Here is a 10,129-nt window from a genome sequence, read left to right as displayed (position 1 = left end):
CGTAATATTTTGGAAATACTGATCCTAAAAAAAAAAAAAAAAAAAAAAAAGCATTTCCTTTGGAAGTCACATTTAGAAGCCTGACCCACGCCCTGCCGCCTTCGCGCTGACCGTCACCCACGCGGGCCGGGAGGCCCGGGCGCCGGTCGTTCCATCCCGGCGGCGGCTGGGCCGCGCCCCTGATTGGCCAGCGCGCCCCGCCGGCGTCACCGCTTCCCGCAGTCCCGCGGCCTCCGGGAGCTCGGTCGGCGCGCGGCGAGGCTGGCCGGCCGCGGGCTCCGTGTCCGGGCCCCGCGTGAGCGCGCGCGCCCAGCCCGAGCCGCCAGGGCAGCGACCGGAGCGGAGAGGAGCGGGAGCGCTCTGCCCCGCCCGGGAGTCCCCGCCGGGCCTCCGAGCCGGGTAAGCGGCCCCGCCCGAGCGCTGCCCCCGGGGCTCTGGAAGTTTCCCAGGCTGCGCGCCCCGCCGCGCCATCCCCGCGGCCTGCGCCGGGGCCGCGCGCCTGTTGCTGTGCGCGGTGCGGGGAGTGCGGGAGGGCCGAGGCCTGGTCGGGGGTGGGTCGGCGTGCGGGAGACGCTTTGTGTCGGAGCCGCGCCGCGCGGGGCGCGATGGTGCGCTTGGGCTGGCATTCTCCTGGGGCTCGGGGGCTGGGCAGGTCCTTCCCGGGTCACGGGCGGCGGGGACGAGAAGGGGGCGGCGGCAGCCCGGGCGGGCGCGAGGGGGCTGCCCCGCGCGGGGAGGTCGCCGCGGGCACGCGGGCCTGCGGGCGGAGGCGGGGGTTTCCTTCTAGCATCAGATAAGCGAGGACCGTGACTTCAGCAGCCAGAGGGAAAACCCCACTGCGGGTTATTTTCGTGTCCTGAGGGGATGAATCTGAGACCTGAGCCCAGGCCACCACATCCTGTTTTGGAGAATAGATAGCTGTGCTGTCGACATCACCTTTCTCTGTGCACAGACCTTCATGTAGGATGCCCTTTATAAAATGAGTAATCTGGGAACAGAGGGGGTATTGGTTCTGGAGATTTGGGAGGTTTTTACGTGTAGAATTTGTTCAAAGATAATGAAGATTTTTGTAAAGAGCAAATAATCCAATTTAATTTATTACGGTCTAAGGCTGATAAAAATCCAGGTAAACAATTGCATTTAAAACCCTAATACAATCTGCCTTCGATTTGAACTTGTAATACAAAGTTTTGGATAAATGTGCCTGGGCTGCTGTGTGTCCCCGAACCGCGTAAAGCTAATTTGGGATGCCCTGTAACTTGTCTTAACTTCTCTTCCTCACCTCATTTGTAAAATAAATAAACAAAAATTGATGAGACTTTTTTCAACATGTTGATAATAGCTCATATCAGCGCTGTGTCTTTCACACGTTTCTTTCTTCCTTGGATTCTCCTAGTATTCTATTTTCATCTGGTTTTCTTTCTTCCTTTACCATGTTCTTCTTTTACCGCGGAACCTTGGCAATGGCTTGGTGAGGGAGTTAAGTTTGTTTTTAGGGTGCTCCAAATTCCTGTCACACAGAAAATTATCTACTGGGTCCCTGGAGGTGTCTTTGAATTTCAGATATTTTTTCAACGGGGTACCATGAGGGAGCAAAGCTGTCTATACTGCACACTTCTCTGCAGGTTGGTGGTTACTAGAGAATTTCATAAACGCAAATTTGCGTTGATTCAATGCTGGCTGGCACATTTAACTCAAGTAGGCAAACTGGTTTACAAATGAGAGCTTGGATGCATGATCTGGAGCTAAGATTAGGGGATCTAGACGCTGCTGAGCAACAGTGAGTTGCTGTGAAGGTAACGGTCCCGAGAGAGAGAAAGATTATTCTACAGATTACTTCGCAAGTCTGTCATCATAAATTTGACTGGAGTTAAGTTGCAGACTGGTTCCACTTTTTACATTCATAATATGGCCAACATACTCTAAATTTCATCAAATATTTTGAGGCAAAGTTGACATACTGGACTGGATATGCCTCCAAATATGGTAGAATAAATACCCCATCTGTCAGAGAAAGATTCGCTCTCAAGAATGAAGAAACAGACGAGTTCTCAGTGAATTCGGGATTGCTAGATGGTACATGAGAAAAGATGATAAAGGCCCTACTTTTATGGGTTTGGAAAAATAGACATTTGGCCTTAGGTAGAATTTCATTGGTTATAGTTAACATTGTTTGAAGCATCAATTTGCTGATAAGAAAGATATGTTCTCCTGAAAATTTAAGCTTTGCATACTCAAGACTGTTTACACAAAATTGAGAAGCTCTAGTGTGGCAAATTGCTACATTGTAATTAGATGATTTAAAGGTAGCCAGGAGAAGTTAGTGCTAATTAACCAGTTGCCTTCAATATTTAAGGTAGTTCATAGAAGCTGGCAATTAGATAGCCATTAGGTAGATTTGAAGACTTGCATTGTATCAGACACTGGCAGGGTTGGGAGCGGGACAGAAGGAGCCATACGAAATAAATACAAGAAATAAATGTAAGACAGTGCTCTGGAAGCTTACTTGATGACTTCACTGATGGCAGGGGAGAATTCAAAAGTTCTTACAGGTGGTCTTGAAATTCATTAAAAAAAAAAAAAAAAAGAGGCACCCAAAGGCTCTTAGGAGTCTGGACATGATGAAGTGATGCAGTTTTGTTGCTGATGCTGCTGTTCACATAAGTTAATGAATTTTCATTGAGAAACGGGCGTAGACCTGTAGGCGAAGTGGTTGGGAAGGAGCTGGGGGGCAAGAGCTGGAGGGGATATCAGTTTGTATAACTCTAAATTAAAGGTTTGTGTCAAGGGGAAATGTTTGGATGATGAAGGAAAAGTGGTAGGAAGCATGGAAGTATAGGCTGAGTTTTGTTATTCCCAGTGTTTTTCGTTTCCATCTGTGACCTCAGGAAAGTCACCCAAATGTCTGTGTTTTTACCAGCAGTCCAGGCTCTCCTTTCATGTGCTTCAAAGCACTCCTGGATTCTACCTATTGCTTGCTTCCACAGTCACTTTGGGTATGCATCAAAGGCATCTTATTATCATCTTGTAGTGGACTTGACAGCTGAAGAATTATGATGCATGTGCTGGAGACAACAGGAAGTGATATCCCTAGTTCTCAGGGGCAGCCATCAACAAGTGTGGCATTTAGTTAGTTGGTTTCTATCTTCTTGCTTTGTAGATGGCTGACTTCTCTCTGTATTTTTTTTTCATAGTCTTCTATGTGTGTATTGACCTAATTTCTTAAGAGGATGGCCAGTCTCTTTAGATTAAGGCCCACCAATCACCCCATTATTATTTCTTTAAAGGAAAAAAAAATCACTTCATCATTATTTCTTTAAAGAAACTCTCCAAATATAGTCATAATTTTAGGTACTAAGGATTTGGTTTTCCCATGAATTTGTGGGAAGAAGATGCATTAAACAGTTAATGGAGAAACCCAGCCTGTAAGCTGATTAGGACCAGAAGAATAGGCTGGCCCAGGGTGAAGGAGGGAGGCCACAGAGGAGGCTGCTGGGTAGTCCTAGCATTATTGTGGTAATATGATGCTTTGTAGGAAAGGGAGCATGCTGTTTGAGGAAAGGCTTCTTTATCTCTGGACCAAGGATATTGTTCCCTTAAGTGTTCACTGGGAACATGTCTGCATGTCGAGGGCCCTTATGTTTTTGAAGCTAGATAGCACAGCAGTTCTTTTTAGTGTTTTATGAAAGCACAATTTTCTAGGCCTTAAAAAAATAGTAAAACATTCATTAAAGAAGAAAACTGTTAATGTAAGCATGATGATTTTTGTGTTTGGTTAAAAAAAAACAATTTGTAACTGTGTGCTTCTTGAGATAGGCTTTAATGTAAACTCAGCTGACCTCTGATTAACTATGTAGTTGAGGTTGGCCTTGAACTCCTGATTCCTCTGCTTCCACTCTGTGGTGTCGGATTATGTAGGAGCACATTGCCACACCTAGCACAATTGAATTGATTTAGAAACTATGGCCCATGTATGTTTTGTGGTCTATTTTTTGTCATAAGCTTTCCCCTTTTGAAAATTCCCCCTTTTTAGAAAAAATAAAAAAGATTCAGAAGGCAGAGTAATCATATGTAATCAAATGACAAAAGCTCTCATTTGGATGTTGAAATTGCATGTGAGGATTTAGAGACATGCAAAAACCATTCTTCTAGTTCTGGCCATCTGGGTGAAGAAAACTAATGAAACAAAAGAGTAAATGGAGACTGAAATTCTTACATTTTCTTTCCTTCCTGTCTTTTAGCCTGAATTAGATAGATTTGTTGGATTTAGGAAATTCTTATCTTTATCTAATATTCTTACTCTTATAAGATTATTTTATCTCCAGGTCATAGATACTATAAATAAATGCATGAGAGAAAAGTGAGAAAGGCAACAATTGTAAGAAAGATGAAAAGTACATATAATAAACTAAACACACACACATCGTTTTAAGGAAAACACAGGTTGTGTTGAATATTTACAGTTGGTTGGTATTTTTGAGTTTACAGTGGATAGATCATTTTTTTTTCTATTGATTGCCATTTACAGCTATATAGGGGCATATATAAATACTTATTTTTCATAACTTCTCTTTGAGGGTAATAGATGTGAATACAGGTGGTAGCTTAGTTGAGTGTGTGGAGTTCAGTAGAGTATTGCCTGGACCTCCTCTTTCTCTACAGTGTTTACAGTTTTCCTGGGAACACTGAGTGTGCTTGCCCTTTAAGCATGAGAATCCAAGTCGGGGATCCCTAGCCCTCATGTAACAGATACCAGCAGGGCCATACGTCCAATCAAGTGTAGAGGTGGTGGAGATGGGAGAGTCCCTAAAGGTTATTGGCCAGCAAGCTTAGACCATGTCCCAAATATAGAGAGTGAGGAAGGAAAACACCTGAGGCACACGTCTGGCTTCCACAGGCTTATGCAACTCACCCACACAGACAAGCATACTTAGGAACATGTATGTGCATCTTACATGTGTAAGTACATGCACACATGTACAGTATTACAATGCTGCTTATTATGTAGGCTGCTGAGTACAGATTAGGCTCAGTCAGCATTTTCAGTCTGTATTGTGGCTGATAGGAGACAACAGTAGATTGTCTGGGGCTGAATAATATTGCTATCTAGCATGAATATTCGCTTAACCCAGGAGGTTTAGACTTCTTGTTTTCCGAGGGAAGCACGAGGCTGCTAAACATATTTGTTGCCCTAAAAAAGTTGCCTTATGACCCTTTGTGTTTCTTTTTTGCCTCCTTTACCTACACATACCCCTTCTTCAGGGACCACCAACTCACTCTCTTATCACTGAACATGAGCTGGCACTCACAGAAGTTGACTAACCTCAGTAGGTTGATTGTACAAGAGGCTCCACCTTTTTCATTATGTAATCATTTTAGAGCTCAATCTAAAATAATTTAAAGTTGTCTGTAGTCACAACTTAGTTCTGTTTATTGTCCACTGCTAGTTCATTGAATATGGATATACCCTTAAGAGATTTTAATATTTTAAGATTCTTCTCTATATTCATTCTTTGTGGATAGTAGAAACGTTGCCCTTTTAGGTTCTATAATTTAGAACTGTGAATTAAAACAAAAGACAGATTGACTGGCAAAAAGGCCAGTAATCATTGCTTGTAATTTTATTTGCAACAAGGCTACACAGAAAGATGAACACCTGAAGTGGTCAGATTGAGGGGACAGATGGGCCCATGTGTTCCTATGTTTGTGTGTGCATTTGTGTGTGTGTGTGTGTGTGTGTCTTACAGTAGGAATTGTTCTTTTGTTGGCATGGGAAAGGCTAACATCTTTACTAGTAACAAAGTGTATGTGTATTATAACAGTTTATGTTATTTTTAACAAGAGGAAATTTTTGCTTCATTTGGGTTGGAAAGGAGTATTTCTGTGTTCTGGTACTCATTGCCTTCAGATCAAAATATTCCTTGTGCCAAAGGAGCATATTTTAGGATAGCGTATTCTGATCCCTGTGTTTTAGTGTGCACCAGACTTTTATGTTTGGCAGTGTGTCTTCTGTCTTCTTAAGGTTAGGCTCCTTTTGGGTAGTCGTGGAATTTCAGTGTCTTTATTAGATGTTACTTGATGTTTCAAGATCTGTAACAAATAGATTTAAAAACACTATTGGAAATTTTAAAATAAAAGGATCCAAGGTACTTAACTTTTAATAATGAGGTGAATAAGTCAGAATAAATAAGTAAATAATTCAAGAAATACTTCCTTACGAAGGTCTCAGTATAGCAGATTGCCTAGTGAACCCTATTTTATTTCCAGACTTCATGCCAAATTCTCTTTATATATTTGCATAATTTTAGTATTTTAAAAATAATTTGTTTTCATAAGAAAACTTATATAAGAGGCATGGGTTCATTCAGAGGGCAGAATAGGGTATCTGATCCTCTGGATCTGGGGTGACAGGCATTGTGAGCCAACTGCTATGGGTGCTGGGAATAGAAATCTGGTGCTGTGCAGGATCAGCAAGTGTGCTTAACCGGGTACCATCTCTTCAGCTCTAAAACACACATTTTTTTAAATCTTCAGAACAATATAAAGCGAAATTAAAAAAAAACAGATTAAATTTATTTTAACAGTATGTTTTGTTTAGTCCATTTTTAAATAAATATTATTTAAATATGCAATAAAATGTCTTGCTTTTTTAAAAAGATGTCTCTGAAGTCATCTCTAAATCTTATACACAGAATATCATCATTTAGTATTTGCTATATATCAGAAGCTAAATAGATATGCTGGCTCCTGGCTACCGTATTGGTCAACAGCCCTGCAGGCCATGCATCTGAGCTGTTAGGAAGATGCAGTACAAAAAAGGTGGCTTCATTGTGCCTGGAAAAAGTGTTCTGCTGGCTGCACCCATTGAGCCTTTTTTGGATCATCTATGTCTTTGTTTTTTTTGAGAGAGGGTATCAGATCCTTCTTTCTCGTCCTTAGAAAGAAGGAAGACAGGTCTAGGTCACCTGTCCAGCTTGGTCATTTTGAGTGTTGATGTGCTGTTTCTACTTTCTGACCACTTAGTTGAACATGTGATAGAAAACACAACAGACAGCATTTTAATATCAGCTGTGCACTTTTGAGTGTTAGTAAAATACAGTTAATGAATACTGTTAAATAGTAGATGAGTTATTTAAATAAAGAAACATGTCTATTGAAAAAGCAAAAAAAAAAATGAGAACAATTATCACTTGTCAAGGTGAACTGCAAGATTCCTAGAGAACTGCATTTGTTCGCTAAATAGTGTAGTTTATCATGTTAGTGAATCAGTAATTAGGGAATTGAATTGATGCTAATTTATCTTGACATACTGAAGGTTCATGTTTAGGGTCGTATTACCCTATAATTTAAATAAGTTTTTCCTTATCTGAACTACTTGGAACCTTGCCAGCCAGCGATGCATGGCCACCTTCTGCTGACCCTCCTTCCACTAAGGCCTGAGCTAATTATTGCCGATTTAGGCAAAGCATCTCTGCTCTCAGAGTAGTATTGGGTTCTCTCTAGCAATTGTTTGGTACAGAGCATGGAAAATGCTTGTAGTATTTTGATCTTCCTGGGTGTGTACTTATATAATTAAGAAAATCCAAAAGTAAATCGGCTTTGGTTTAGTGAGTAGGATCATGGCAGAATTTTTTCTTAGATATGTTTCATTTCATGATATGTGAACTCTATTCCATCTTGAGGTTTATGGGAATATATTTTTATTCTGGTAGGATTATTAAATTTACCCTTTAAATGGCTGACTTTTTATTTAAGGTACTTTGATTTCCCTCTAATTTTAACTTGGGTTTTAATTATTAAGATTATCTCCTATTGGTATATATATATATATATATATATATATATATATATATATATATTAATTAATTCAGGAACCAAAGTGCTATCAAATGAGTCAAATTTAGTATATCATTATAAAATGGTATAAACTAAGTATATATTTTTGCATTCCTGGTAATTGAACAACAAACTGCTTACTATGAACCACAACCCACTCCCCAAACCCACCTTGCACCTTTACTTTGACAAAGAATATCTGAGTTGCTTAGGGTGGTCTTGAACTTTTGATTATCCAAAGTGGTGGAGATTAGTGATATGTATCAGGAGACCTGCCTTAATTGAATGTTAATATTCCATCTTGCTATGGTTTGGTAGTAATAAATGTTTTACAAATCAGTCTGTTTAGCATGTTCAAACAAAGCGTCTAACAGTTTTACCACTTGGTCAATGCTTACATGTAGCATTATAGTTTCAAATATCCATTTATCTTGGGTTTTTAACTTCAGCTTCGTACCCCTTTTACTAAAAATAGATTCTTTTCTCATAAAATATATCCTGATTACTGTTTCTCCTCCCTCTATTTCTCTTAGTTTGTCCCCACCTTCCCTCTCTTCTGGATCCATACCCTTCTTGCCTCTCATTATGAAAGAACAGGCTTCTAAGAGATAACAATAGAGTAAGATAAACCAAAACTCATCACATCAAAGTTGGAGAAGGCAAACCAACAAAAGGAAAAGAGCCCTAAGAGAAGGCACAAGAATCAGAGACACACTCAGGAATCCCATAGAAAATACTAAACTGAAAGCTATGATACATATGCAGAGGACCTGATGTAGACCCATATATGCCCTGTGCATGCTGCTTTTGTCTTTGTGAGTTCAGATGAACTTTGCTAGGTTGATTTAGAGGGCCTCGTTCTCCTGGTGTCCTCCATCCCCTCAGATTCTCTGAGCTCTGAGGGGAGGGAGCTGATAGAGAAAACCCATTTAGAGCTGTGTCTCAAGATCTCTCTGTCTTTCTCTCTCTCTCTGCTTACTTCTAACATCAATTCTCTTTGCTTAATTCTAAACTTAATTCTCAATTCTCTTTTTTTGTCTTTGCCTTCTTCATTGGTCTCTATGTTGAGTAACAGTTTACACACCACTGATTATCTACTTGATGTCATCATGTTATTTTCTTTGTTTAAAATTAAAAAAAAACTTTTATGTGTATGAGTATTTTGACTGCATGTACATATGTGCACTATGTGTGTGTGTGGTGGCCTTGGAGGTCAGAAAGGGTGCTAGACCTCCGGAAATGGAAGTTATGCATGGTTTAAAACACTATGTAGGTGCTGGGAACTGAATCCAGGTCCTCTGCAAAAATAGTGCTTGTTCTTCATCACTGTCTCTGCAGTCTCAGGTTATTTTCCTGAATAATTGGTCATCTGCACACATTTGTGCAATGTGTCCTCTGGGTGTCATTCAGCATACTTGTGCAGTGTCTGCTCTGTATATCATTCAGCACGTTTGTGAAGGATTTGGCTGCTGTCTCCAAGAGAAAAAGAAAACATCTCCAAGAGAAAAAGAAAACAAATAAATGACGAATTGTACTTTACTGCAACTTATCTTCTACTATTTGACATTTTCTAGAACCATTTCAAATTCAGTATGTCTATAAGGAACACATTTCCAGCAGTCTGGAAAGCTGTGAAATTTCTATTTGCTGCCATTTTTTTTCCAGCTAACAATATCACAGTATATCCAGTGTCTCAAATTAAAAACACTGGGAGAGTTAGCCTCTGTTGATGGCATTGGCTGATCTTGATCTGCTCCTGTATTAAACTGAGTCCTTTTGAATTGTTCTAATGAAGATGTCTGTCTTTTCTGATTTTTTCTTGTTATTTTCCTGTGCTGGATTCCCAGTGGTCTTTGTTTGTTTGTTTTGTCTTTCTGTTGGGTGTTGTAGCACCACTGTTTCTTTTCTTTCTCTGGTAAATTATTTACCCCCTATTACCAAAATTGTTTTTTTTCTTTTTCATACTTCTTCTTTTTTTTTTCAGATTTATTTATTTTGTATATAGTGTTCTGCCTGCAGGCCAGAAGAGAGTATCAGATCTCATTAAAGATGGTTGTGAGCCATCATGTGGTTGCTGGCAATTGAACTCGGGAAGTCTGCAAAAGCAGCCAGTGCTCTTAACCTCTGAGCCATCTCTCCAACCCATTTCATAGTTTTAAGGTCTCACATTTCACTGACTTTCCCCTTAGGTCTGTGTATGCTCTTCCTTGCCTTTAGGGCAGTCCCAAGCAAGTTGTGGAGGTGCTGCTTCCTAGCTCCTCTTCTTACCTTACTGAGAGCTATTGCCATACTG

At 40.5% G+C, this 10,129-nt stretch overlaps 1 protein-coding gene across 4 annotated transcripts in view; it reads left to right on the top strand.

The window, feature by feature from the left end:
* Positions 1-263: 263 nt before the first annotated feature.
* Positions 264-10,129, top strand: part of Mpdz (multiple PDZ domain crumbs cell polarity complex component) — a 169,295-nt gene continuing 159,429 nt past the window's right edge. For all 4 annotated transcript variants that reach the window (XM_060365776.1, XM_060365775.1, XM_021642667.2 and 1 more), the window contains exon 1: positions 264-399. The gene's annotated coding sequence lies outside the window, so the exon portion shown is untranslated. The remainder of the gene's footprint in view (positions 400-10,129) is intronic.

Source organism: Meriones unguiculatus, chromosome 12 (genome assembly GCF_030254825.1).
Source record: "Meriones unguiculatus strain TT.TT164.6M chromosome 12, Bangor_MerUng_6.1, whole genome shotgun sequence".
Classification (NCBI taxonomy): domain Eukaryota; kingdom Metazoa; phylum Chordata; class Mammalia; order Rodentia; family Muridae; genus Meriones; species Meriones unguiculatus.
The sequence above is the reverse complement of the archived record's forward strand: the minus strand, read 5'-3'. Positions and strand labels throughout refer to the sequence as shown.